This window comes from Meles meles, chromosome 11 (assembly GCF_922984935.1).
Source record: "Meles meles chromosome 11, mMelMel3.1 paternal haplotype, whole genome shotgun sequence".
Classification (NCBI taxonomy): domain Eukaryota; kingdom Metazoa; phylum Chordata; class Mammalia; order Carnivora; family Mustelidae; genus Meles; species Meles meles.
The window spans coordinates 41,425,876-41,450,288 of NC_060076.1; positions in this window are offsets into that span (position 1 = coordinate 41,425,876).

Here is a 24,413-nt window from a genome sequence, read left to right on the forward strand (position 1 = left end):
TTCCTATTTCCTTGGTGTTAGTTGTGATCTCTCCCTTTTCATTCATAATTTTATTAATTTGGGTCCTCTCTCTTTTCGTTTGAATTAATTCGGCTGGTGGTTTATCGATCTTATTGATTCTTTCAGAAAACCAGCTTCTAGCTTCGTTGATGCGTTCTACTGTATCCCTAGTTTCTATCTCATTGATCTCTGCTCTAATCTTGATTATTTCCCTTCTTGTGTGTGTGGGATTGGCTTACTTTGTCGTTGATTCTGTCTCCAGTTCTTTAAGGTATAAAGAAAGCTGGTGTATTCTGGATTTTTCGATTTTTTTGAGGGAGAGTTGGATGGCTAAGTATTTTGCCCTTATGACCACCTTGTTGTATTCCATAGATTTTAGACCAAAGTTTCTTTATTCTCATTGGTTTCCATTAATTGTTTAAGTTCTTCTTTGATTTCCTGGTTGATCCAAACATTCCTTTTTTTTTTAAAACTGTTTATTTATTTTATTTTATTTTATTTTATTTTATTTATTTATTTGACAGAGAGAGAGAGGTGACAAGTAGGCAGAGAGGCAGGCAGAGAGAGAGGGAGAAACAGGCTCCTCACTGAGCAGAGAGCCCGATGCGGGGCTCGATCCCAGGACCCTGAGATCATGACCTGAGCCGAAGGCAGAGGCTTAAACCACTGAGCCACCCAGGCGCCCCTGATCCAAACACTCTTAAGCAGGGTGAACTTTAGCTTCCAAGTGTTGGAATTCCTTCTGATTCTTTCAGTTTCAAAGCATTGTGGTCTGAGAATATGCAGGGAATAAACTCAGTCTTTTGGTATTGGTTGAGCCCTGACTTGTGACCCGCTATGTGGTCTATTCTGGAGAAAGTTACATGTCTGCTCGAGAAGAATGAGTATTCTGTTGTTTTAGAATGGACTATTCTGTATATATCTATGAGGTCCATCTGGTCCAATGTGTCATTCAGAGCTCTTGTTTCTTTATTGATTTTCTGCTTGAATGATCTATTACTGGGAGTAGCATGTTGAGATCCCCTAATATTAATGCATTCATATCAATATGACTCTTTATCTTGCTTAACAGTTGTCTTATGTAGTTGGCTGCTCCCTCACTGGGGGCATAAATATTTACAATTGTTAGATCTTCTTGGTGGATGGACCCCTTAAGAATGACATAGTGGGGGGAGGAGTCAAGATGGCGGAGAAGTAGCAGGCTGAGACTACATCAGGTAGCAGGAGATCAGCTCGATAGCTTATCTAAACATTGCAAACAACTACAAATCCAATGGGAGATCGAAGAGAAGAAGAACAGCAACTCTAGAAACAGAAAATCAACCACTTTCTGAAAGGTAGGACTGGCGGAGAAGTGAATCTAAAACGACGGGAAGATAGACCGCGGGGGGAGGGGCCGGCTCCCGGCAAGCGGCAGAGGAATGGAGCACAAAATCAGGACTTTTAAAAGTCTGTTCCACTGAGGGACATGGCTCCAGAGGCTAAACCAGGGTGAAGCCCACGCGGGGTCAGCGTGGCCCCAGGTCCCACAGGGTCACAGAAGGATCGGGGGTGTCAGAGTGTCACAGAGCTCGCAGGTATTAGAACGGAGAAGCCAGCTGCAGAGACAGAGCCAAGGACTGAACTCTCAGCTCGGGGTTACCTTGAACTGGTCGCGGGCTGGGTGAGCTCGGAGCGCGGCTAGAGGCTGGGGATATGGGAGTGATTGGGTGCTGCCTCTGGGGGCGCACTGAGGAGTGCGGCCCCAGGGTCTCGGCTCCTCCGGGCCAGAGACTAGGAGGCCGCCATTTTCATTCCCGTCCTCCGGAACTCTACGGAAAGCATTCAGGGAACAGAAGCTCCCAAAAGCGAACCCGAGCCGATTACTTAGTCCGGCCGTCGGTAAGGGTGGTGCAATCCCGCCTCGGGCAAAGACACTTGAGAGTCACTACAACAGGCCCCTCCCTCAGAAGATCAACAAAATATCCAGCCAGGACGAAGTTCATCTATCAAGGAAAGTAGGTTCAATTCCTAAGACAGCAGTGCAATTCCAGAGGAGGAGAAAGCAAAGCACAGAACTCATGGCTTTCTCCCCATGATTCTTTAGTCTTGTGGCTACTTCAATTTTTTTTTCTTTTTTCAATTTTTTTCTTTTTTCTTTTTTCTTCTTCTGCTAAATTTTCTAAAACTTTTACCCTTTTCTTTTTTAACATTTTTTGACTAGCTTATCTAAATATATATATATTTTCTTTCTTTTTTATATTTTTTCTTTATTTGTTTTATTTTTTAAATTTTTTCCTTTTTTTTTCAGAACCTGTTTTTATCCCCTTTCTCCCCCCCACAATTTGGGGTCTCTTCTCACTTGGTTACAGTGCATTTTTCTGGGGTCTTTGCCACCCTTTTAGTATTTTATTTGCTCCTTCATATCCTCTTATCTGGACAAAATGACAAGGCGGAAAAAATCACCACAAACAAAAGAACAAGAGACAGTACCGAAGGCTAGGGACCTAATCAACACAGACATTGGTAATATGTCAGATCAAGAGTTCTGAATGACGATTCTGAACATTCTAGCCAGGCTCGAAAAAGGCATGGAAGATATTAGAGAAACCCTCTCTGGAGATATTAAAGCCCTTTCTGGAGAAATTAAAGAACTAAGTCTAACCAAGTTGAAATCAAAAAAGCTATTAGTGAGGTGCAATCATAAATGGACGCTCTCACTGCTAGGATAAATGAGGCAGAAGAAAGAATTAGTGATATAGAAGACCAAATGACAGAGAATAAAGAAGCCGAACAAAAGAGGGACAAACAGCTACTGGACCATGAGGGGAGAATTCGAGAGATAAGTGACACCCTAAGACGAAACAACATTAGAATAATTGGGATTCCAGAAGAAGAAGAAACAGAGAGGGGAGCAGAAGGTCTATTGGAGAGAATTATTGGAGAGAATTTCCCTAATATGGCAAAGGGAACGAGCATCAAAATCCAGGAGATGCAGAGAACCCTCCTCAAAGTCAACAAGAATAGGTCCACACCCCGTCACCTAATAGTAAAATTTACAAGTCTTAGTGACAAAGAGAAAATCCTGAAAGCAGCCCGAGAAAAGAAGTCTGTAACATACAATGGTAAAAATATTAGATTGGCAGCAGACTTATCCACAGAGAACTGGCAGGCCAGGAAGAGCTGGCATGATATATTCAGAGCACTAAACGAGAAAAACATGCAGCCAAGAATACTCTATCCAGCTAGGCTATTATTGAAAATAGAAGGAGAGATCAAAAGCTTCCAGGACAAACAAAAACTGAAAGAATTTGCAAACACCAAACCAGCTCTACAGGAAATATTGAAAGGGGTCCTCTAAGCAAAGAGAGAGCCTAAAAGTAGTAGATCAGAAAGGTACAGAGACAATATACAGTAACAGTCACCTTACAGACTAATAATGGCACTAAATTCATATCTCTCAATAGTTACCCTGAATGTTAATGGGCTAAATGCCCCAATCAAAAGACACAGGGTATCAGAATGGATAAAAAAACAAAACCCATCAGTATTTTGCCTATAAGAAACTCATTTTAGACGTGAAGACACCTCCAGATTTAAAGTGAGGGGGTGGAAAACAATTTACCATGCTAATGGGCATCAGAAAAAAGCTGGGGTGGCAATCCTTATATCAGATCAATTAGATTTTAAGCCAAAGACTATAGTAAGATATGAGGAAGGACACTATATCCTACTCAAAGGGTCTCTCCAACAAGAAGATCTAACCATTTTAAATATCTATGCCCCTAACGTGGGAGCAGCCAACTATATCAACCAATTAATAACAAAATCAAAGAAACACATCAATAATAATACAATAATAGTAGGGGACTTGAACACTCCCCTCACTGAAATGGACAGATCATCCAAGCAAAAGATCAACAAGGAAATAAAGGCCTTAAATGACACACTGGACCAGATGGACATCACAGATATATTCAGAACATTTCATCCCAAAGCAACAGAATACACATTCTTCTCTAGTGCACATGGAACCTTCTCCAGAATAGATCACATCCTGGGTCACAAATCAGGTCTCAACTGGTATCAAAAGATTAGGATCATTCCCTGCATATTTTCAGACCAAAAAGCTCTGAAGCTAGAACTCAATCACAAGAGGAAAGCTGGAAAGAACCCAAATACATGGAAACTAAACAGCATCCTTCTAAAGAATGAATGGGTCAACCAGGAAATTAAAGAAGAATTGAAAAAATTCATGGAAACAAATGATAATGAAAACACAACAGTTCAAAATCTGTGGGACACAGCAAAGGCAGTCCTGAGAGAAAAATATATAATGGTACAAGCCTTTCTCAAGAAACAAGAAAGGTCTCAAGTACACAACCTAACCCTACACGTAAAGGAGCTGGAGAAAGAACAAGAAAGAAACCCTAAACCCAGCAGGAGAAGAGAAATCATAAAGATCAGAGCAGAAATCAATGAAATAGAAACCAAAAAAACAATAGAAAAAAATCAATGAAACTAGGAGCTGGTTCTTTGAAAGAATCAATAAGATTGATAAACCCCTGGCCAGACTCATCAAAAAGAAAAGAGAAAGGACCCAAATAAATAAAATCATGAATGAAAGAGGAGAGATCACAACTAACACCAAAGAAATACAGACAATTATAAGAACATACTATGAGCAACTCTACGCCAACAAATTTGACAATCTGGAAGAAATGGATGCATTCCTAGAGACATATAAACTACCACAACTGAACCAGGAGGAAATAGAAAATCTGAGCAGGCCCATAACCAGTAAGGAGCTTGAAACAGTCATCAAAAATCTCCAAACAAACAAAAGCCCAGGGCCAGACGGCTTCCCAGGGGAATTCTACCCAACATTTAAAGAAGAACTAATTCCTCTTCTCCTGAAACTGTTCCCAAAAATAGAAATGGAAGGAAAACTTCCAAACTCATTTTATGAGGCCAGCATCACCTTGATCCCAAAACCAGACAAGGATCTCACCAAAAAAGAGAACTACAGACCAATATCCTTGATGAACACAGACACAAAAATTCTTGCCAAAATACTAGCCAATAGGATTCAACAGTACATTAAAAGGATTATTCACCACGATCAAGTGGGATTTATTCCAGGGCTGCAGGGTTGGTTCAACATCCGCAAATCAATCAGTGTGATACAACACATTAATAAAAGAAAGAACAAGAACCATATAATACTCTCAATAGATGCTGAAAAAGCATTTGACAAAGTACAGCATCCCTTCCTGATCAAAACTCTTCAAAGTGTAGGGATAGAGGGCACATACCTCAATATTATCAAAGCCATCTATGAAAAACCCACCGCAAATATCATTCTCAATGGAGAAAAACTGAAAGCTTTTCCATTAAGGTCAGGAACACGGCAGGGATGTCCATTATCACCACTGCTATTCAACATAGTACTAGAAGTCCTAGCCTCAGCAATCAGACAACAAAAAGAAATTAAAGGCATCCAAATTGGTAAAGAAGAAGTCAAACTATCACTCTTCGCAGATGATATGATACTATATGTGGAAAACCCAAAAGACTCCACTCCACAACTTCTAGAACTTGTACAGGAATTCAGTAAAGTGTCAGGATATAAAATCAATGCACAGAAATCAGTTGCATTTCTGTACACCAACAACAAGACAGAAGAAAGAGAAATTAAGGAGTCAATCCCATTTACAATTTACCCAAAACTACAAGATACCTAGGAATAAACCTAACCAAAGAGGCTAAGAATCTATACACAGAAAATTATAAAGTACTCATGAAAGAAATTGAGGAAGACACAAAGAAATGGAAAAATGTTCCATGCTCCTGGATTGGAAGAATAAATATTGTGAAAATGTCCATGCTACCTAAAGCAATCTACACATTTAATGCAATCCCTATCAAAATACCATCCATTTTTTTCAAAGAAATGGAACAAATAATCCTCAAATTTATATGGAACCAGAAAAGACCTCGAATAGCCAAAGGAATATTGAAAAAGAAAGCCAAAGTTGGTGGCATCACAATTCCGGACTTCAAGCTCTATTATAAAGCTGTCATCATCAAGACAGCATGGTACTGGCACAAAAACAGACACATAGATCAGTGGAACAGAATAGAGAGCCCAGAAATCAACTCTCAACTCTATGGTCAACTAATCTTCGACAAAGCAGGAAAGAATGTCCAATGGAAAAAAGACAGCCTCTTCAATAAATGGTGCTGGGAAAATTGGACAGCCACATGCAGAAAAATGAAATTGGACCACTTCCTTACACCACACACGAAAATAGACTCCAGATGGATGAAGGACCTCAATGTGAGAAAGGAATCCATCAAAATCCTTGAGGAGAATGCAGGCAGCAACCTCTTCGACCTCAGCCGTAGCAACATCTTCCTAGGAACAACGGCAAAGGCAAGGGAAGCAAGGGCAAAAATGAACTATTGGGATTTCATCAAGATCAAAAGCTTTTGCACAGCAAAGGAAACAGTTAACAAAACCAAAAGACAACTGACAGAATGGGAGAAGATATTTGCAAACGACATATCAGATAAAGGGCTAGTATCCAAAATCTATAAGGAACTTAGCAAACTCAACACCCAAAGAACAAACAATCCAATCAAGAAATGGGCAGAGGACATGAACAGACATTTCTGCAAAGAAGACATCCAGATGGCCAACAGACACATGAAAAAGTGCTCCACGTCACTTGGCATCAGGGAAATACAAATTAAAACCACAATGAGATATCACCTCACACCAGTCAGAATGGCTAAAATTAACAAGTCAGGAAATGACAGATGCTGGCGAGGATGTGGAGAAAGGGGAACACTCCTCCACTCTTGGTGGGAATGCAAGCTGGTGCAACCACTCTGGAAAACAGCATGGAGGTTCCTCAAAATGTTGAAAATAGAACTACCCTATGACCCAGCAATTGCACTACTGGGTATTTACCCTAAAGATACAAACATAGTGATCCGAAGGGGCACGTGTACCCAAATGTTTATAGCAGCAACGTCTACAATAGCCAGACTATGGAAAGAACCTAGATGTCCATCAACAGATGAATGGATAAAGAAGATGTGGTATATATACACAATAGAATACTATGCAGCCATCAAAAGAAATGAAATCTTGCCATTTGCGACGACATGGATGGAACTAGAGCGTATCATGCTTAGTGAAATAAGTCAATCGGAGAAAGACAACTATCATATGATCTCCCTGATATGAGGACATGGAGAAGCAACATGGGGGGTTAGGGGGATAGGAGAAGAATAAATGAAACAAGATGGGATTGGGAGGGAGACAAACCATAAATGACTCTTAATCTCACAAAACAAACTGAGGGTTGCTGGGGGGAGGTGGGATTGGGAGAGGGGGAGGGGGCTATGGACATTGGGGAGGGTATGTGCTATGGTGAGTGCTGTGAAGTGTGTAAACCTGGCGATTCACAGACCTGTACCCCTGGGGATAAAAATACTTTATATGTTTATTAAAAAAAAAAAATTTGGAAGAGGAGGCGAACCATAAGAGACTATGGACTCTGAAAAACAACCTGAGGGTTTTGAAGGGTCAGGGGTGGGAGCTTGGGGGAACAGGTGGTGGATAATAGGGAGGGCACGTTTTGCATGGAGCACTGGGTGTTGTGCAAAAACAATGAATACTGTTATGTTGAAAAAATAAAATGGAAAAAAAAGATTAAAAAAAAGCGTTTTAGAAATGAAAAAAAAAAAAAGAATGACATAGTGTCCTTCTTTATTTCTGACTGCAGTCTTTAGTTTAAAATCTAATTCATCTGATATGAGAATCACTACCCCAGCTTTCTTTTGAGGCCCATTGGCATGAAAGATGCTTCTTCATCCCTTCACGTTAAGTCTGGATGTATCCTTAGGTTCCAAATCAGTCTCTTGTAGACAACATATGGATGGATCTTGTCATTTTATCCAATCTGCAACCCTGTGCCCTTTTATGGGAGCATTTAGGCCATTCACATTGAGAGTGATTATTAAAAGATATGTTTCTATTGACATCATGTTGCCTGTGAAGTCCTTGTTTCTATAGATTGTCTCTGTAAATTTCTGTTCTATGTGAGTCTTGAGTTCTTTCTTTTGTAGAACTCCTCTTAATATTTCTTGTAGTGCTGGCTTGGTGATCACATACTCTTTTAAGCCTTGCTGGTCTTAGAAGCTCTTTATCTCTCCATCCATTTTTAAAATGTCAACCTTGCTGGATAAAGTATTTTGGCTGCATGTTCTTCTCATTTAGTGCCCTGAATATGTCTTGCCAGCCCTTTCTGGCTTGCCAGGTTTCTATGGACAGGTCTGACATTATTCTGATGGACCTTCCTCTGTCCACTCTGTCCATAAGGAATCTCTTACCCCTAGCTGCCCTCAGGAGCTCTTGTCTAAAATTATGATTCACCAGTCTCACAATCAAGTGTCTTGAGGTCTTTTAGATTGTTGATCTTGGGAGTTGATCTTTCTGCCTCTTGGACATGAATGCTGGTTCCATTCCCCAGATTGGAAAAATTTTCCTACAGAATATGTTCAACTATATCTTGTAGTCTCTCTTTCTCCACCCCTTCAGGGATCCCAATAATTCTGACATTGGAATGTTTCATGGTGTCATTTATTTCCCTAATTCTGTTTTCATGGTTTCTAAGCTGTTTCTTTCATGCCTCCTCCTCATCCTTTTTCTCTATCAGTTTGTCCTCTAGAACACTAATTCTATCTCTGCCTCAGTTACCCTAGCTGTAACTAGTATTTAGATTATATTAGATCTCATTGATAGAATTTTTATCTTCTTCCCAGGCAGCTTTCACTTCTGCCCTTTGAGATTCTATGTTGTCACTAATAGTTTTCTCCAACCTAGCCATTGCCTGGATAATTGTTACCCTGAATTCCCTTTCCAACATACTGTTTATGTCCATATCCAATAGTTCTGCTGGAGAGGGCAGAGTCTCTGAATTTTTCCTCTGTTGGGTGTTCCTCCTCCTAGTCATTTTGGTGAAAGGTGGTCGAGGGGATGTATAGGTGAATATATCAGCTGCGATCTAGGCAAGGTGCACCTTGGAATGCTTCTGAGCAATCGAAGTCACCACTCTGCACTAGTGTCTTCTGCCCCTGTAGAGATACAGAAGTGTATAATCCTATATCTCAGGCTGATTTCATAACTGTTCAGAATGTTCTGGTAGATAATTAGCTCACTTTAGAGGACCAGTCGAAACATGGTCTCCTACTTCTCTGCCATCTTGCCCCTCTCTCACTATTAATTTTGAGTCTAAATGATTAAGCTAATATTATTTTCTTTTCAAGGCATTATATAATTCTAGAATCTTAAAGAAAAAAATTTAGACATTACATTGTCTCTCAAAATATATGTACACTCTTAAGTACATTTTATTTATCTTACAAATATAGTTTGTACTTTTTATGGAGAACATTTTAATAAATCCTTAAAACTACTGTAGGGTGTCATTTTCTGTTCTTTAGTAATAATTTTTGAAGAATATCTATAGGAATGAGAGCTTTATTTTTTGTTTCATATAATATAAACAATGTAGATATAGAACTTTCTTATTATTCTTATCAAGTAAACAACCACAAAGTCTAAGTCAGAAACAATGACATCTTTTTGGTTTGGTTTGGTTCTTGTGGTTTTCCCATCACCATGTAACATAGTATATAGTTGCCTGGCATAAAATATATGTAAATATTTTTTGAAAAAAATTCCCATGATTTTAGAGATAAAGAATTTCAGTCCCACAAAAATTTGAAAAGTTGCTGAAAGTGACACTATATAAGAACTCTAAATTCATATGAGGAATAAGTAAAGATAATTTGTCTTACTGATTGAGTCTTGTCTTTATAGTATATTTACCTTAAAAGATAGATTACATGAATTCAATACAATTAACTACTATATAATATCTATGTAGGACATAATTATTTTTCTTTGTAAAAGTCACAAACTTAGGTTTTAATTAATTAATTAATTAATTGATTAATTTTAATTAATCTCTACCCCCAACATGGGGCTCCAACTCACAACCCTGATATCAAGAGTCGCATGCTCTACTGACTGAGACAGCCAGATGCCCCTATTCTCTTTTCTTCTGCTTATGTTTGGATAGTTATGTAGTTGACAAAAACATAAAAGATATAATTCAAGAAGAAAACGAAGAATTGCAGTACAGAAAAGAGATAAGTTTGAGCTAGATTCACAGTTCTATGAAGGAATATCTTTAAGTTATTGGAATAGTTTTCATATCTCTAAATTATTACAAAAGAGAATTCAAGTTTTAAGGTCCTAAGATAATATCTAGGATAAAAGAGGAGATGTAAGGAAATAGATTTCAGTTCAGTAATCTGTATTTTTCATTTATTTATTATTCCTTTATTGAGTACCTCTTGGGCACCAGAAGAATTTTACTATGAGAAAAGTAGTGCCCAGTCTACTTGTGAAACAGATGTGATAGGAAATGTAGTCATAAAAAAGTTAGAACTTGACAATATTCCTGAAAAATCGATGATATTCATGATGCTAGCACATTTCAGTTATATCTCCTTTGCAGTGAGGATAAATTAAAGAGATTTAAGCAAGTGAGGGATGGAATCAGATTCATAATTTATTTCGTTCTTTTTAGATACTGCAGAGAAAGAGTTTGAGATCCTTGAGACTAAAAAACAACCAATTTTTTAAGATACGATTTCACTTATCCAAGTAAAATGTAATGTGTCCCTCAACTGAGGCAGGAATAGGTAGGATGGAGTATAGGGTATGAATACCAAACATGTTGAATACCAAGATTCAAGGGACTCGGTGAAAGAATTAAAAAATAAAGCGATCGAAATTTCAATAAAATTGCATAGATTTTATTGAGCCAGAGATAAGAAATAGATTTTTAAACAGAAAAAAACATAGGTCAGTCTGTGTTACAGTCATTTTGATATACCAATAAAGGTTTTAAAACAAAAAAAGGGAGAAACTTTACAAGGTAATTTCCTATAGTCACAATTACAGAACTTAGGATAAGGAAGGTAAGTCAACTTTTATTCATCCATCCATTCATTTACTTTTCTGTTAATGAAACATGCTTCAGAGTTTGAGTACATACTATAGGTCACATGAACACTTAGATGCATAAATATACAGGTCCCATTAGTTAAAATCAGGGAGTGCATTTGCTAATTTCTGTCAGGAGAAAACTCACAGAAGTCCAGCCTGCTTTTAGTTTGGAATTTGCCCCCTCTGGAATGTGTCTTTAGCCAGGATAGTCACAGTGGGATTTCTATGACCTCTCTTACACCCATCCCTTGAGGTTTTAAAAACTCTAAAGAGTCCAAGTCCAGTCCAAGACTGGACACTGTTCTCTGTTTTCATAAACCGGGGCTAATGGTTACATCTCATGGCAGTCTGCATCTGAGACATCTGCTCTGGCCCTTGTCAGTGCTGCATTTATTTGTCTAAGGATCAAAAATGAGAGTGGACCCTGAGGCTGGAGGACAGGGGGTGCTGCAGCACTCAGACTGGGTGTGACACATGCGGACTTTGACCACCGTAGATCTTGATGCTAACACTTTGTGTTTGCCACACCTGCCTTGGCAATTATGTAGCTAGACATCTTATGGGAGAATAAGAGAAAATACTGCATTAGCCCTAGGTGTTAAAAGAAAACGTGGCACATTATATTTTCATCAACCATCCCTCTGAAAGAGAATTTCATAATACATTTTTGGGCACTTCAAATATTTTCCCCCTAGGGGAGAGATTTAACATGTACCTGAGATCCAGAAGCAAAGCTGTCTACAAACGGTAGAGTTCAGTAGGTAGACCAGTGGCCTCAATCTTTATTGAAAGAAACATGGGTCAGAAAGGAAGAACCTACATGAATCAGGAAACCATCAGAAGCTACAAAATTTTGCTCAAATATGAAATATTTATTTCCTCTTAAATTCACCCATGCTGTTAAAAAGATCTCTGGATACTAGAATTTCTATTAAGAATTTCACATATTCTGGTTATAAACTTCAAGTAACTCCCAAGTAGCAACATTTGTAATAGATGATAGATTGAGGAAATATGTTTTTAATAGTGTAATCAAAAGAATCTCTACTTCATATGACTATACTTCCAAGTCATAAAAATGCATAATAAAATACAAACTGAAGGAAATTTGCTTTAATTAAAAACTTGTATTACAAAGGTTTCTGCTAAAAAATCAAGTAACATTTCCCTCTGTGATAAAATAGCAATATCCCCGTTCGTGATAATTTTTATAACACTTACCTTCCTGATTTATGGGTAAATTAGGAAAGGAAGAGGAAAATAGGAAGATGAAAGGGAGATAACAAGGGATTCCATTGCAGGGTGGTTTTTCCTTGTCTAAATATCTGGAATGCTAGGGAAATGGGACAGAAGGGAACCATGGTTTGCTGTGGTTCACCACACCCGAATTTATATCATATATATTTCTTATTTTATGTAGTAAAGATCTGGAAACAGGAGACATGAGCATAGAAGAAAAATGTTCTCTTTTGATCAGACTTTGACCACCATAAATCCTGACACTAACACCTTGTGTTTGCCACTCCTGCCTCAGCAGTTATGAACCTAGAATATGGGAGAATAAGATGGAAACAGAAACACTGTAGAATTTGTTTCTTCGCCATCTCGTTCTCATGAGAAAACTGCTTATTTGGAATGTTACCATTGCTGGATGCTTTATGCCAAAATGAACACCTTTGATGGCAAAGCAGGTGATTGGGCTTTGTAATCATTCAGTATTAGTGGATGGACACTGGAATGCTTTTCACACTATTTTTTAAGATTTGAATATAGCATGAAGGAGTTAACCAGAAGGAGTTACATTGAAAGGTTACATTGCACAAAGGAGTAACCCAGAAGATGCTGTAGCAGACTTGAAATAATAAGAGTCTATTCTTCTTGTCAATGAAGCATGTGATATATCAATATATTCCTTACTCAACTAACTGTCATTCTTCCAGTCATTTCATGTATTCTAAGTGATGCAGTGATGGAAAAAAATGCCAGCTTTCCTGGTCTCTTTCTCAACCTCAGAGCAGGTATCTGGTTCAGCCAATGAAAGACAAAGGGAAATCATCTGGGGCTGGAGGAGAAAGATCTTTACCTGCTTTCCCCAACCGTGTGTTACCCTGCCCTGTCAACATAGTGTGTTTGAAGGTAATTTAGAGAAAGGACTAGAAAATCTTGGGTCCAAACTGGCCTTTGCAAATTGTTGAACAAAACTCTGAATCACCTGCCTACTGATATGCTAGGGCATCCAGTGATTCAAGCAGTAAATGAATACTAAAGGGACCTGTCATATATCGTAAGTTTGGTTTTTTATTTGGTAGGTTTTTTTTTAAGATTTATTTATTTGGGGTACCTGGGTGGCTCAGTTGGTTAATTGTTTGCCTTCAATCCAGGTCATGATCCCAGGATCCTAAGATCTAGACCCCACGCCAGGCTCCTTGCTCCATGGGGAGCCAGCTTCTCCCTCTCCCTCTGCCTCCTGCTCCCCTGTTTGTGTGCTCTCTCTCTCTCTCAAATAAATAAATAAAATCTTTTTAAAAAGATTTTTAAAATTATTTTTATTATTATTTATTATTATTTTTATTTTATTTTTAAAAAAATCATTTTTAAAAAGATTTTATTTATTTAAGAGAGAGAAGTTTCAGGGGGGAGGGACAAAAGGAGGTGGGGAGAAAAAACCTCAAACAGACTCCCTTCTGAGTGCAGAGCCTATGGGGCTCAATCCACTACCCAGAGATCATGACCTGAGCCAAAATCAAGAGTCAAATACTTAACCAACTGAACTACCCAGGCACCTCTGTAATTGGTAGTTTAAGGAGAGATTGAAATCAAAATCTTAGTCTTATTGGTAAATTGGAACCTCTTCTCTTTTCAAACTTTTATAATTATATTTTATAAATATATATATTTATATTTATAATTCTATTTTCAATATTTTAATAATTTTATTATTTTATTAAGATAGCCTTCATTTGAGCCTTTTAAAAGTTATTTTGTCAGAAAATTCAACATGCAAGTGTAGACCAGTCACCTTGTCACTGGTTACATGAAAGGATAAATAAAAATCAGCATACCTTGTCCTTAAATGCTTTGTCTCTGTTGTGCTGATTTTTAAAGAACAAAGTGTATTTCTCCAATTCCTATAGGTCCTCTGGTTCTTTACCTGGGGAAAAATGAGAACAACTCTTAATCTGGAAGAGAAAAATACTGGAAGATATAGGATAAATTCTGCTTATGTTTTACAGATCTATGCATAGTTTAATAAGAGAGGAACTGTTTAAGAAGAAAGAAAAAATACTAAAAAATCCCCTACACTATTGAGAATTGCTATGTTTTCTAGCTTCCCCCTTTCACCTCTAGTTAGTTGTGAAGTCAAAGGAAAATTGAAAACAGATTTTGATTTTTCCCTATTCAGTCCTCTCATGCTATTTTATGAATTAAATATATCTATACTATAGGTAACTTGTATTAGCATGGTGGTATAGAATATCTATCTATCATCTATCTCTCTATATATAATCTATCTTATCTATAAATCAATAGATAATCCTTATGTGTCTTAAACATATTTAATTTGGGTCAGTCCCTATATGCTAACTTCATTTGCGTAATTGCCATTTTACAGATGAAGAAACTGATACTTAGAGGGAGATAGTGTCTTGAGTTCATACAGCCTGCAAATAGTGGGGTTGAGGTTTGATCCCATTCAGTCTGACTTGCTAACCCACCCTCTTAATCATTGCATTATACACACTGACATGTGTATACAGTTGTTTTATGATGCAGTAGTTTCTGTTATTGCTGTCTAGTCCATATCAATTTAACTACTATTATCAGCTTTAACCAATAGAAAGGACATTAATCTACCTAAATCTCAAGAGCTCTCCCCACATTTCTCCTTTCTGAAGTCTATTTTAGTTTTATCTTTGATTATTAAAGTTTAAAGTATTATTAATTATTACATTTGTCCTTTCTGAAGTCTATTTTAGTTTTATTTTTGATTATAAAATTTAAGGTATTATTAAGAGTGAATTTATCTAGACCAAGTATCCAGAGTAACAGGCACAAAGATTTACACTGAATTTCATGCAACAGACCGTCAGTGAAATGTGGGGTATTTATAATGGGCGATGGCATTAAAATGCAGGAAATGACATTGAGATTCCCATTAACATTCTAGAACTGGAAAGTAACTGCCCCAAGGTAATCAGCAGTATAACAGCTAATTAAGTATTTCCCTGTGGTCACCTGGAACCATGTGTTCAACATGAGCAAAGCTTGGGTGACTAACTGCTGTCCTACAACAGCTCAGAAAGTTTGAATAATTCTGCAAGCATGGGTAAGGAGAGTTGATACTGACAGTTTTCCATATTTTAAAATATTTTAAAACCATATTTTAAAAGCAAAAGAATAACAAGCTCATTTCTTAAAATGCTTGCCTCAAGGCATAGACTGAAACTCAGGGCCTTTCTGTGACTAGGCTGAAAAAAAAAATCTCCTTTTATATATAGCCTTAGGGCTGAGATCACCAAGAAACAAACAAACAAACAAACAAAAAACAACAAACCTTAGAGATTAAGTCTGTAGATTGCTGAATCAAAAGTCAGTTCAATTTACAGACCTCACAGTTTTCTTATGTAAAATTCAAACACAGCTCTAGAACTAATACATCCCCAATCACTGGGACAATTACAGTGCAGTATATGAAAATAAGATCAGTGGGAGAACCCAGATCTCTTAAATCCTCATGAAATACCATTTTTGAAAGAAAGAAAATCCATGTTTCTTATGCAAGAGAAATCAAACGATATCTGTATTGTTGAGAGACTACTGACCATAATCTTGAATATATACAGAGAATGAAATGCAGAATTAGAACAATGACACTAGGAATTAGTAGCAGAAGGATTTACAGGAATTTGCTAATTTGTGTAGTCAGAGCCTGGAAATTATTTTTAAGATTGGATTTTGAGAAAGCTTAGCCAAGGAGAGGCCTGGGGAACATAATTTTGGATCAGGCTGGATTTATTGAAATAGTTACTCTCAACAGAGTTTCTGCATTTATTGAGTGAGCTTAAGAAGCCAGCTGCTGCCTCTGGTTTAGATAAAGCAAATCTGGATCCAGTGTGTTAGCCAACATTGAAAGAGCAAAAATCACGGAAAGACCAAATATCTAGAAAGAAGTATTATCACGGACTTTGAGATATTGCAATGCTGGATTGGATCTTTTATGTTCATCTCTTCATTCATTGTGGTTATTATACTGAGCATAGCAGATTGAAAAGTAACCAGATCACCTGGAAAATTATTATCTGCAAATATACTTGACAATGAGCCCAGAGGTTACTTGAAATAAATTACAGTTGTTATGGTCTCTTGAAGGGGAAACTGTATACACATTTACGACCACAAATATATACTGTGAATCTTTCAGTAGCTCTCCATAAAGAGACCAGGATTAATATCCAGAACAACTTTGTACGGGATAATGAGAAATAGTTCACAATTTTGGAAAGCACTGGGTATGATGTATCAAGTATTACCGTGGCCTACTAGGAAGACGGGGCGCTTGTAGGGGTTGAGTGATAGAGGAGGACTGATTATTACCTTAAACTCATCCTAGATTTTTTTTCCTTTGCATATTCTGAGACGAATAATATGAATACTCTCAGAAAATGGAAGAGTGCATCACTGACTACGCTGTAAAGGTCATTATTGCAGGAATGGTCAGGATGAAGCTTTAGGAGACTCCACTCCCTACAGGAGTAATGACACATCCTCAGGAAATTCAAAGACACTAGTGCCACCACTGAAAACCTATTAAAAAAAAATTGGGGTGAAAATTTCCATACCATCCCTGTTCAGATCTTTAATCTGACCTCTGAAAATTCCTGAAAATTATGGGGGCACCTGGGTGGCTCAGAGGGTTAAAACCTCTGCCTTTGGCTCAGGTCATGATCCCAGGGTCCTGGAATCAAGCCCCGCATGGGCTCTCTGCTCAGCAGGGAGCCCACTTCCCCCTCTCCCTCTGCCTGCCTGCCTCTCTGCCTACTTGTGATCTCTGTCAAAAAAAAAAAAAAAAAAAAGGACCTAGAAATTACGGGATTATTGAAGCTTAACTTAATAAAAACCAACTTCAACTATAAACACTATCCCCGACCTTATTGCCTTAGGGGATAAAATAATGCAGCTCCTGGTATTAGCTATGGAAATAGTTTTACCCCCAGTTAAGCCAGTAGTATCCTTTTACTACTTGTATACATTTTGAGCTCCTGCTTTAACAGATTGCTTGCAAAAAATTTCATGGCTTAAACAGGAAAAACATTTTAATTTTTTAGCCCTAGTGGTCAGAAGTCTATGATGTTAAGCAGGACCATGTTTCTTCTGGGGAGAATCTTGTCCTTGCCTTGTGGCTACAGGTTGCTCCTCTTCTCCTTCCTTTATCACATCTTGTCTGACTTTGACCTTCCTGTATCCCTCTTGCAAGGACCCTTGTTATTATACTGGTCCTCCCTGGATACTTCAGGATGAACTCCCATCTCTAGTTCCTTAACTTAATCACCTCTGAGAAGACTTTCTGCCACGTCAAGAAACATATTCAGAGGTTTTGGGGATGAGGATATGGACAGTTTTGGGGCCAATATTCAGTCTACAATACTCTTGTATTCTTTCCCTGAGAGTAAGAGTTTGTACTATAGATAGAAGTGTTAAATGGGGGTGCCTGGGTGGCTCAATGGGTTAAGCCTCTGTCTTCGGCTCAGGTCATGGTCTCAGGGTCCTGGGATCAAGCCCTGCATTGGGCTTTCAGCCCAGCTGGGAGCCTGTTTCTCCCTCTGCCTGCCTCTCTGCCTACTTGTGATCTCTCCCCCTCTGTCAAATAAATAAAATCTTTAAAAAAATAAATAAAATCAATCTTTCCCATTTACAAAAAAGTGTTAAACGAGAATACCACAGAGTAGGAGATCATACAGCCAAAGAAAACATTTTAGATTCCATTTTGGAGAGTTTCTGGAGTTGGAGTAGTCTGGAAGCATACTGGGATATTACCTCTAAAGTCAATGAAATACTGTTTATTTTCTGTTCCTCCATCACTAAGAAGGACCAACAATATTTCCAAAGCTATTCAGCAGTTCGAAAGCATTTTGGTTTTCAAACCTATTTCACAGGTGAACTAAGAAATTGTGACATTTGTGTGCATGTCCCGGAGCAAGAAAAATCACTACCAGTTTATACTGTGACTGATTCTTTCAACTAGTCTGAACATTGAGCAGATGCAATGGTTCCCAAAGTGTCCATGACAAAATGGATGGAACATTTGACCACCATCATTCTCACAATGGAAGAGCTGGGTCCTAACACGAAGATGAAAACCATGATCGCTTCCGTAGTTAACTTTAGAGAAAGAGCTCTTAACATGCTACATGGCTCTGATAAAAAATTAACAAATGACAGGATGATGCTACCGATACCATTTGGTTGAGAGTGCTATTATGGGGCATTTGCTGTGTTCTCCAAACCATTTATCTATATAGTGCTGTTTTTATTGCCAGTATATGGAAGTCCAGGAACCAAAGAGCAGATGTGGGAGCAGTGACGCAGTAAAGTACATTCTTTGATCTTCACTAAAATTAATCTCCTTTTTGCCACTCTGGGTTTATCCTCCACCAAGGCATACAAAAATGGTTACATTATATTAGAAACTGATAATATCTTATAGCCCTTTGAGGCATTATGCCACTGGATCTATAGACAAAAAAATATTTTTATCATTGGTAAATAGGTTTCTGTTAGGTGAAGGGAATAGAGCAGAATATAAGATCTTCAGGGTATAGTGTTTTAAATTAATATAGCAGTTGTAAATTTTAAAAGAAGACCACTAAAGTTGTATCTAAGCAGAATCACCAGAAAATCAGATTCTTTAAAATTGAAGCTTAGGGAAGGTATTCCAGTTACCTAAGTTGCTTGCATAAAGAAGGGGAATATCATCAGGAGGAGGAGCACCACAAATATAGGTTATAGATTTGAACAATCACAGAAGCAGATATGGTGTTTGCTTATTAGATTACACCCAAACACCAAAACTGTATTTCCCCCATACTTTTCCATACTATTAATAAAGGAAATACTGATTATGGACACATATGGCACAAGTTACGGGGTATCTAGAAAGAAAAAACAGGATAAGAAAAAAAACAGGATAAGAAAAAGAACAGGATAAGAAACAAGAAAAAGAGTGCAGGTCATTTAGAGATCATGAAGCTGTTGAGTTTATACCTTGGGTTTATGTTTGCCTCTCTTTTTGGGAAGCAGGGAGAAGGTGTGTGTGTGTGTGTGTGTGTGTGTGTGTGTGTGTGGTGTATTTAGATATACATTATACATTCATAATATATATGATATTGTGATATATTTAACAGGAAAGGATGCTATGCACACGTGTTAAATTTTTAGTGTGAAAAAAAATGATGTATTTGTGCTAAGCAGCTAAGGAAAGCAAAATGTTGAATAAATTATATTTGTAGGCATATCATTCCTTCTGCTCACTTTCAGTCATAATGCCTGTTAGGAAACTACCCTGTCCAGTTATATGCTGGCTGCTCCTCTCTCCTTTAGGTATCATGATATAAGCTTATCAAATTAAACTCTCGTGAAAGTTAATCTTTATGAGACAGATCAATGACATAACATCTTCAAAACTGGGTTATTCTATAGAAACAGGATGAAGAATGTGTATGTGATTTCTTTTTCTTTCTTTTTTTAAAGATTTATTTATTTGAGAGAGAGAGAGAGAGTACATGCAAGTGGTGGGGAGGGACCAATGGGGAGAGAGAGAGAATCTGAAGTAGATTCCATGCCTAGCTCAGAATCTGACACAGGGCTGGATCCCATGACCATGAGATCATGACCTGAACCAAAACCTAGTGACTGATACTTAACCAACTGAACCACCCAGGCACCCCATGTATATGATTCCCTCCCTACAAATCCTCAGCATTTCTGTTTCCTGCCTTTTCTTAGACTCTATTGTAGTTTTCTCAGCTACCACTTGCCCTCAAATGAATTTGTTTTAGAATGAAGTTGGCTAGAAATATTGTTATTCTACTGTTCATAGGAAAAATAGCTCTATGTATATATGAATAAATATCTTCAAATTTTAAAAATAAATGATTTGCTCATGAAATGAAGTTAATGAAACATCCTAATTTGGTTACATTTGAGGTTTTCTGCTTTTGGACAAAAGAACTCTAACTACATTGAGCAGTGTGTGCAGTCATTCCCTTTTCCTCTCTTAGTCATTAAACATAACGTGGAAGGAAGCAGTTTTTAGACTCCCTGTATTTTCTCTAGCTTTCATTTTTCATATAAGGTTCTGATTTTCCATGTTTTCCTGTCAGAATGGCCATTAATCATTTAAGGCCAAATTCTCTTCTTTCTAAGGGAATCAATTATTCCTTTGCTCATATTCTTATATGTGGGGTACACGTATAAGATTTTATTGGAATTGAATATGTGAGCATTTTTTTTTTGTTCACTGGACTCTGAGTTCTATGAGGACTTTATGACCATATTTTTCATTTCTAGTCTTTAATAGATGCCTCATACAAGGTAGATGGTCAATAACTGAGTATTTATGCAACAACATGTATTGAGTTAGAGAGTATTATGCTAAGCTAAGTAAATCAGTCAGAGAAAGACAAATACCATATGATTTCACTCATGTGGAATTTAGGAAGCAAAACAAATGAGCAAAGGGAAAAAAGAGAGAGAGAGAGGCAAACCAAGAAACAGACTCTTCTTACCTGTAGAGAACAGTTATTTACCAGAATGAAGGTGGGTGGAGAGATGGGTGAAGTAGGTGATGGAGATTAAGGAAGGCACTTATAATGAGCCCCAAGTGTTGTATGGAAGTGTTGAATCACTATATTGTATACCTGAGACTAATATTACAGTGTATGCTAACTAACTGGAATTTAAATAAAAACCAACCAACCAAACAAACAAAAACCAAAATTCAAAGCAGCAAAATAAAGCAGAAAAGGAAGACAAGAGTGATTTAACCTCTACTTACCAGTATTATCCATCTCCTAGTAAAAAAAGAAAAATGAAGGAAAAAGAAAATTGCCTATGTAATTTATTCATAGTAGATAAGAAAGAGCTAAAGGTGAATTACTTTTCATCAGCAACTGTAAGATTTCAAAGCAAGTTGGCATATTTTGATGTATGTTCATTTTTTCCCTTGCTCCATACCTAAGGGGGAACATTTTCAAAACCAGATATAAGAAAACTACATGGAGACAGGTTTTTTTTTTTTTTTTATTGCTGTTTGGTTTGCCTTTTGCAGGATGCTTGTTTTTTTTTTTTTCTTTTTCCCAACTTATAAAGTTTATGTAGATAGAGAAGTTAGCACAACTAGAATTGAAGAAATATGTAAACAATGGAGTCATGGACTTTGTGACAAGGAGATCAAAAGTGTTATTTTAGAGCAGTGATCTCAAATGGAATCAGTATATTCTCAAGATTATACAAGACTAACCATTAAAGAAAGAATATGCAATATCAATATCTTTGCCCTATCTCTATCTATACCTATACCTATATTGACATATTAAAGAAATAAAGTTTCATTTATAATTAATAGAAGGCTTGATACTGTATGTTCCCTCACTTAATTCATCACGTGACCCTGTGTCAAACACAACAACACATGGGAGGCAATTTGAGTAAAGGAAGAGAAACCTACAACTCAGGAATTCAGAGGCTCATACTCACTCTGAGATTCTTTCAGTTTATTGGGACATTGAAATTTACATGTTCTAAGCTGAGAGGGTTTATAGACTATGCTATCTAACTTTACATTTACACTCACAAAAATGGGTTTAAAATATTTATATAAAGACATATAGATTAAAAACTAAACTAATACAAGTAGAAGCAAATAATAACACGATAGCAGAATTGACAGTTTTGCTCCTATGCCCAGGTGTGTTATCAGCAATATAAGGAAACAAAAGGTTTGTCACTGTGATCTAATCATATATGAGTAGAAGTTGGGTAAAAAAACAATTAGTAGGGATGCCTGTATGGGTTAAAGCCTCTGTCTTCAGCTCAGGTCATGATCTTGGGGTTTTGGGATTGAATCCCACATTGGGCTCTCTGCTTAGCCGGGACCCTGCTTCCCCCTCTCTCTCTGCCTTTCTGCCTACTTGTGATCTCTCTCTCTGTCAAATAAATAAAAAATATATATTTTTAAAAAATTAGTAGAGTAGTACACACATATCTACATGTACAATTACATACCTCCATGTACAATTATTTTACTGAGAGAAACATATAGTCCAAAAATTTATCTGAAAATCGCTGTCTTGAAAGACTGGGTAGACTGAGATCCATTCTTGAGAAAAAACTGACCAATGATGAAATGATGAAATAAATACATTGATGAAAACAAATGTAGTTCAGCAAAAGAATTAAATAAAATAAAAAAAAAAAAGAGAAGACTGAGGTGGGTGGTGATGAAGCATTATAAGAGAATAAGAGAGAGAATTGGAAAATAAATACAGTCAGTGTAGTCCTGAGATCAGAAGAAACAACTGAATCAAGAGCAGAAGCAAAACAGTACTTTCATATTTAGTGTAACAAAGCCCTTGCAATAAGACTTTGTATTACAACGTATGCCTTTCATACCCTGAAAGGTATACAAGAAAGTCAAAGCTACAGGGCGCCTGGGTGGCTCAGTGGATTAAGCTGCTGCCTTCGGCTCAGGTCATGATCCCAGGGTCCTGGGATCGAGTCCTGCGTCGGGCTCTCTGCTCTGCAGGGAGCCTGCTTCCTCCTCTCTCTCTGCCTGCCTCTCTACCTACTTGTGATCTCTCTCTGTGTCAAATAAATAAGTAAATAATCTTTAAAAAAAAAAAAAAAGAAAGTCAAAGCTAGACAAAACAATGAGGTCCAAGATTAGGTGGGCCTGAGATATTTACTTATTTACTCAAAGCTAGTGAATTTTAAAGAGCAACCTCATGAGCAGGTATTAAGGGCATATGATCAGAATCAAGACAATCCATTATCCTTGTTTTTATTTGCAAAGTTTCCTTTAGTTATTTAGTGGATATGCATGTATCTCTATCCCATGTGATTTGATCAGTTGCAAGTACTGTATTGGATCTGGATTTCCAATGAAAAGCCCTGTTTTGAAAAAGATTTATCATATCCTTTATAAATAGGATAATGACTGGAACTACAAAGTACAGTAAATACGTCTTATGTGATGCCTTGGGAAAGAGCCCATCTTATTTGGTGACAAGTGGGATATAGTGCATGCATGCGTGCACAAACTTGTGCCTTTTTCTTTCTTTCTTTCCTTTTTTAGTAGGCTCTGTTACTAACATGGAGCCCAACACGGGGCTGAACTTGAGATCCTGAAATCTTCACTAGCTTAACTGACTGAGCCACCTACCTGGGTGGCCCCCAAACTTGGTTATTATTTCTTGCTGTCTTTGCAGACAAATGCAGCCCCTCTATGTTTCAGATCAAAAAAATTACAGAAACCATAGGAGTTCTGGATGGTATTTCTTAATCTGTTGGCAATTTTTGGTGAAGGGGAGAAAGCAACAGCATCAATGTACAAAGAATTGACAGCAACTTAGGAGAAAATATCCAGGACAATAGTAAGCACTGTTTTAAACATAGTACATTACCAATTCTCTTGGTGTTCCAGGAAACAAATTGTGTAGAAAAATATAGACTTTTTTACACCGAGTCAGAGAATATCTCAAAAAACTTAGGTTGAGAAGAAATTGTAGATATCATTTGACCAAATAACTTTTCTCATGTTTTTATTTTTTGCAGATATTTAAGAGAGATATATGACAAATATGTTTATCAGAATATGTATAAAAATTTCTTTCAATAGTTATAAAACAAAGTTTCTAAGTGATAAGAAAATACTGAGTGAGTCACTTTGGTTGTGGTAACTCTTAGTTAAATAATAGACAAAATCCTACTTCTTCCCATCAGGTGTGATGCAAAGACATCTTTGAAGTGCATCTACTGTTCTGTCAAGAATGTCTTGCTGACATCTTGAAAATCTTCTTGAATTCTCATTCATGCTATATTGCCAACAGGATTTCAATTCTCATTCTCTTTTTTGTTTCCTTCTGGATCAATAACTTTTCAGTCGTCTTTTTCAGTATAGCATCCTCTCTCTGTTTTGATGGCTGGAGCTCTCAGTATAATGTGGGGGTACTGTACAAACATGGGCAAGTATGCCAAAAAGGTTGAATTGCAAATCGAAGGAGGAATCTACACACAAATCACACACATTAGGGTAACAAGTTATAAATACAAGCTCTTAAAAATG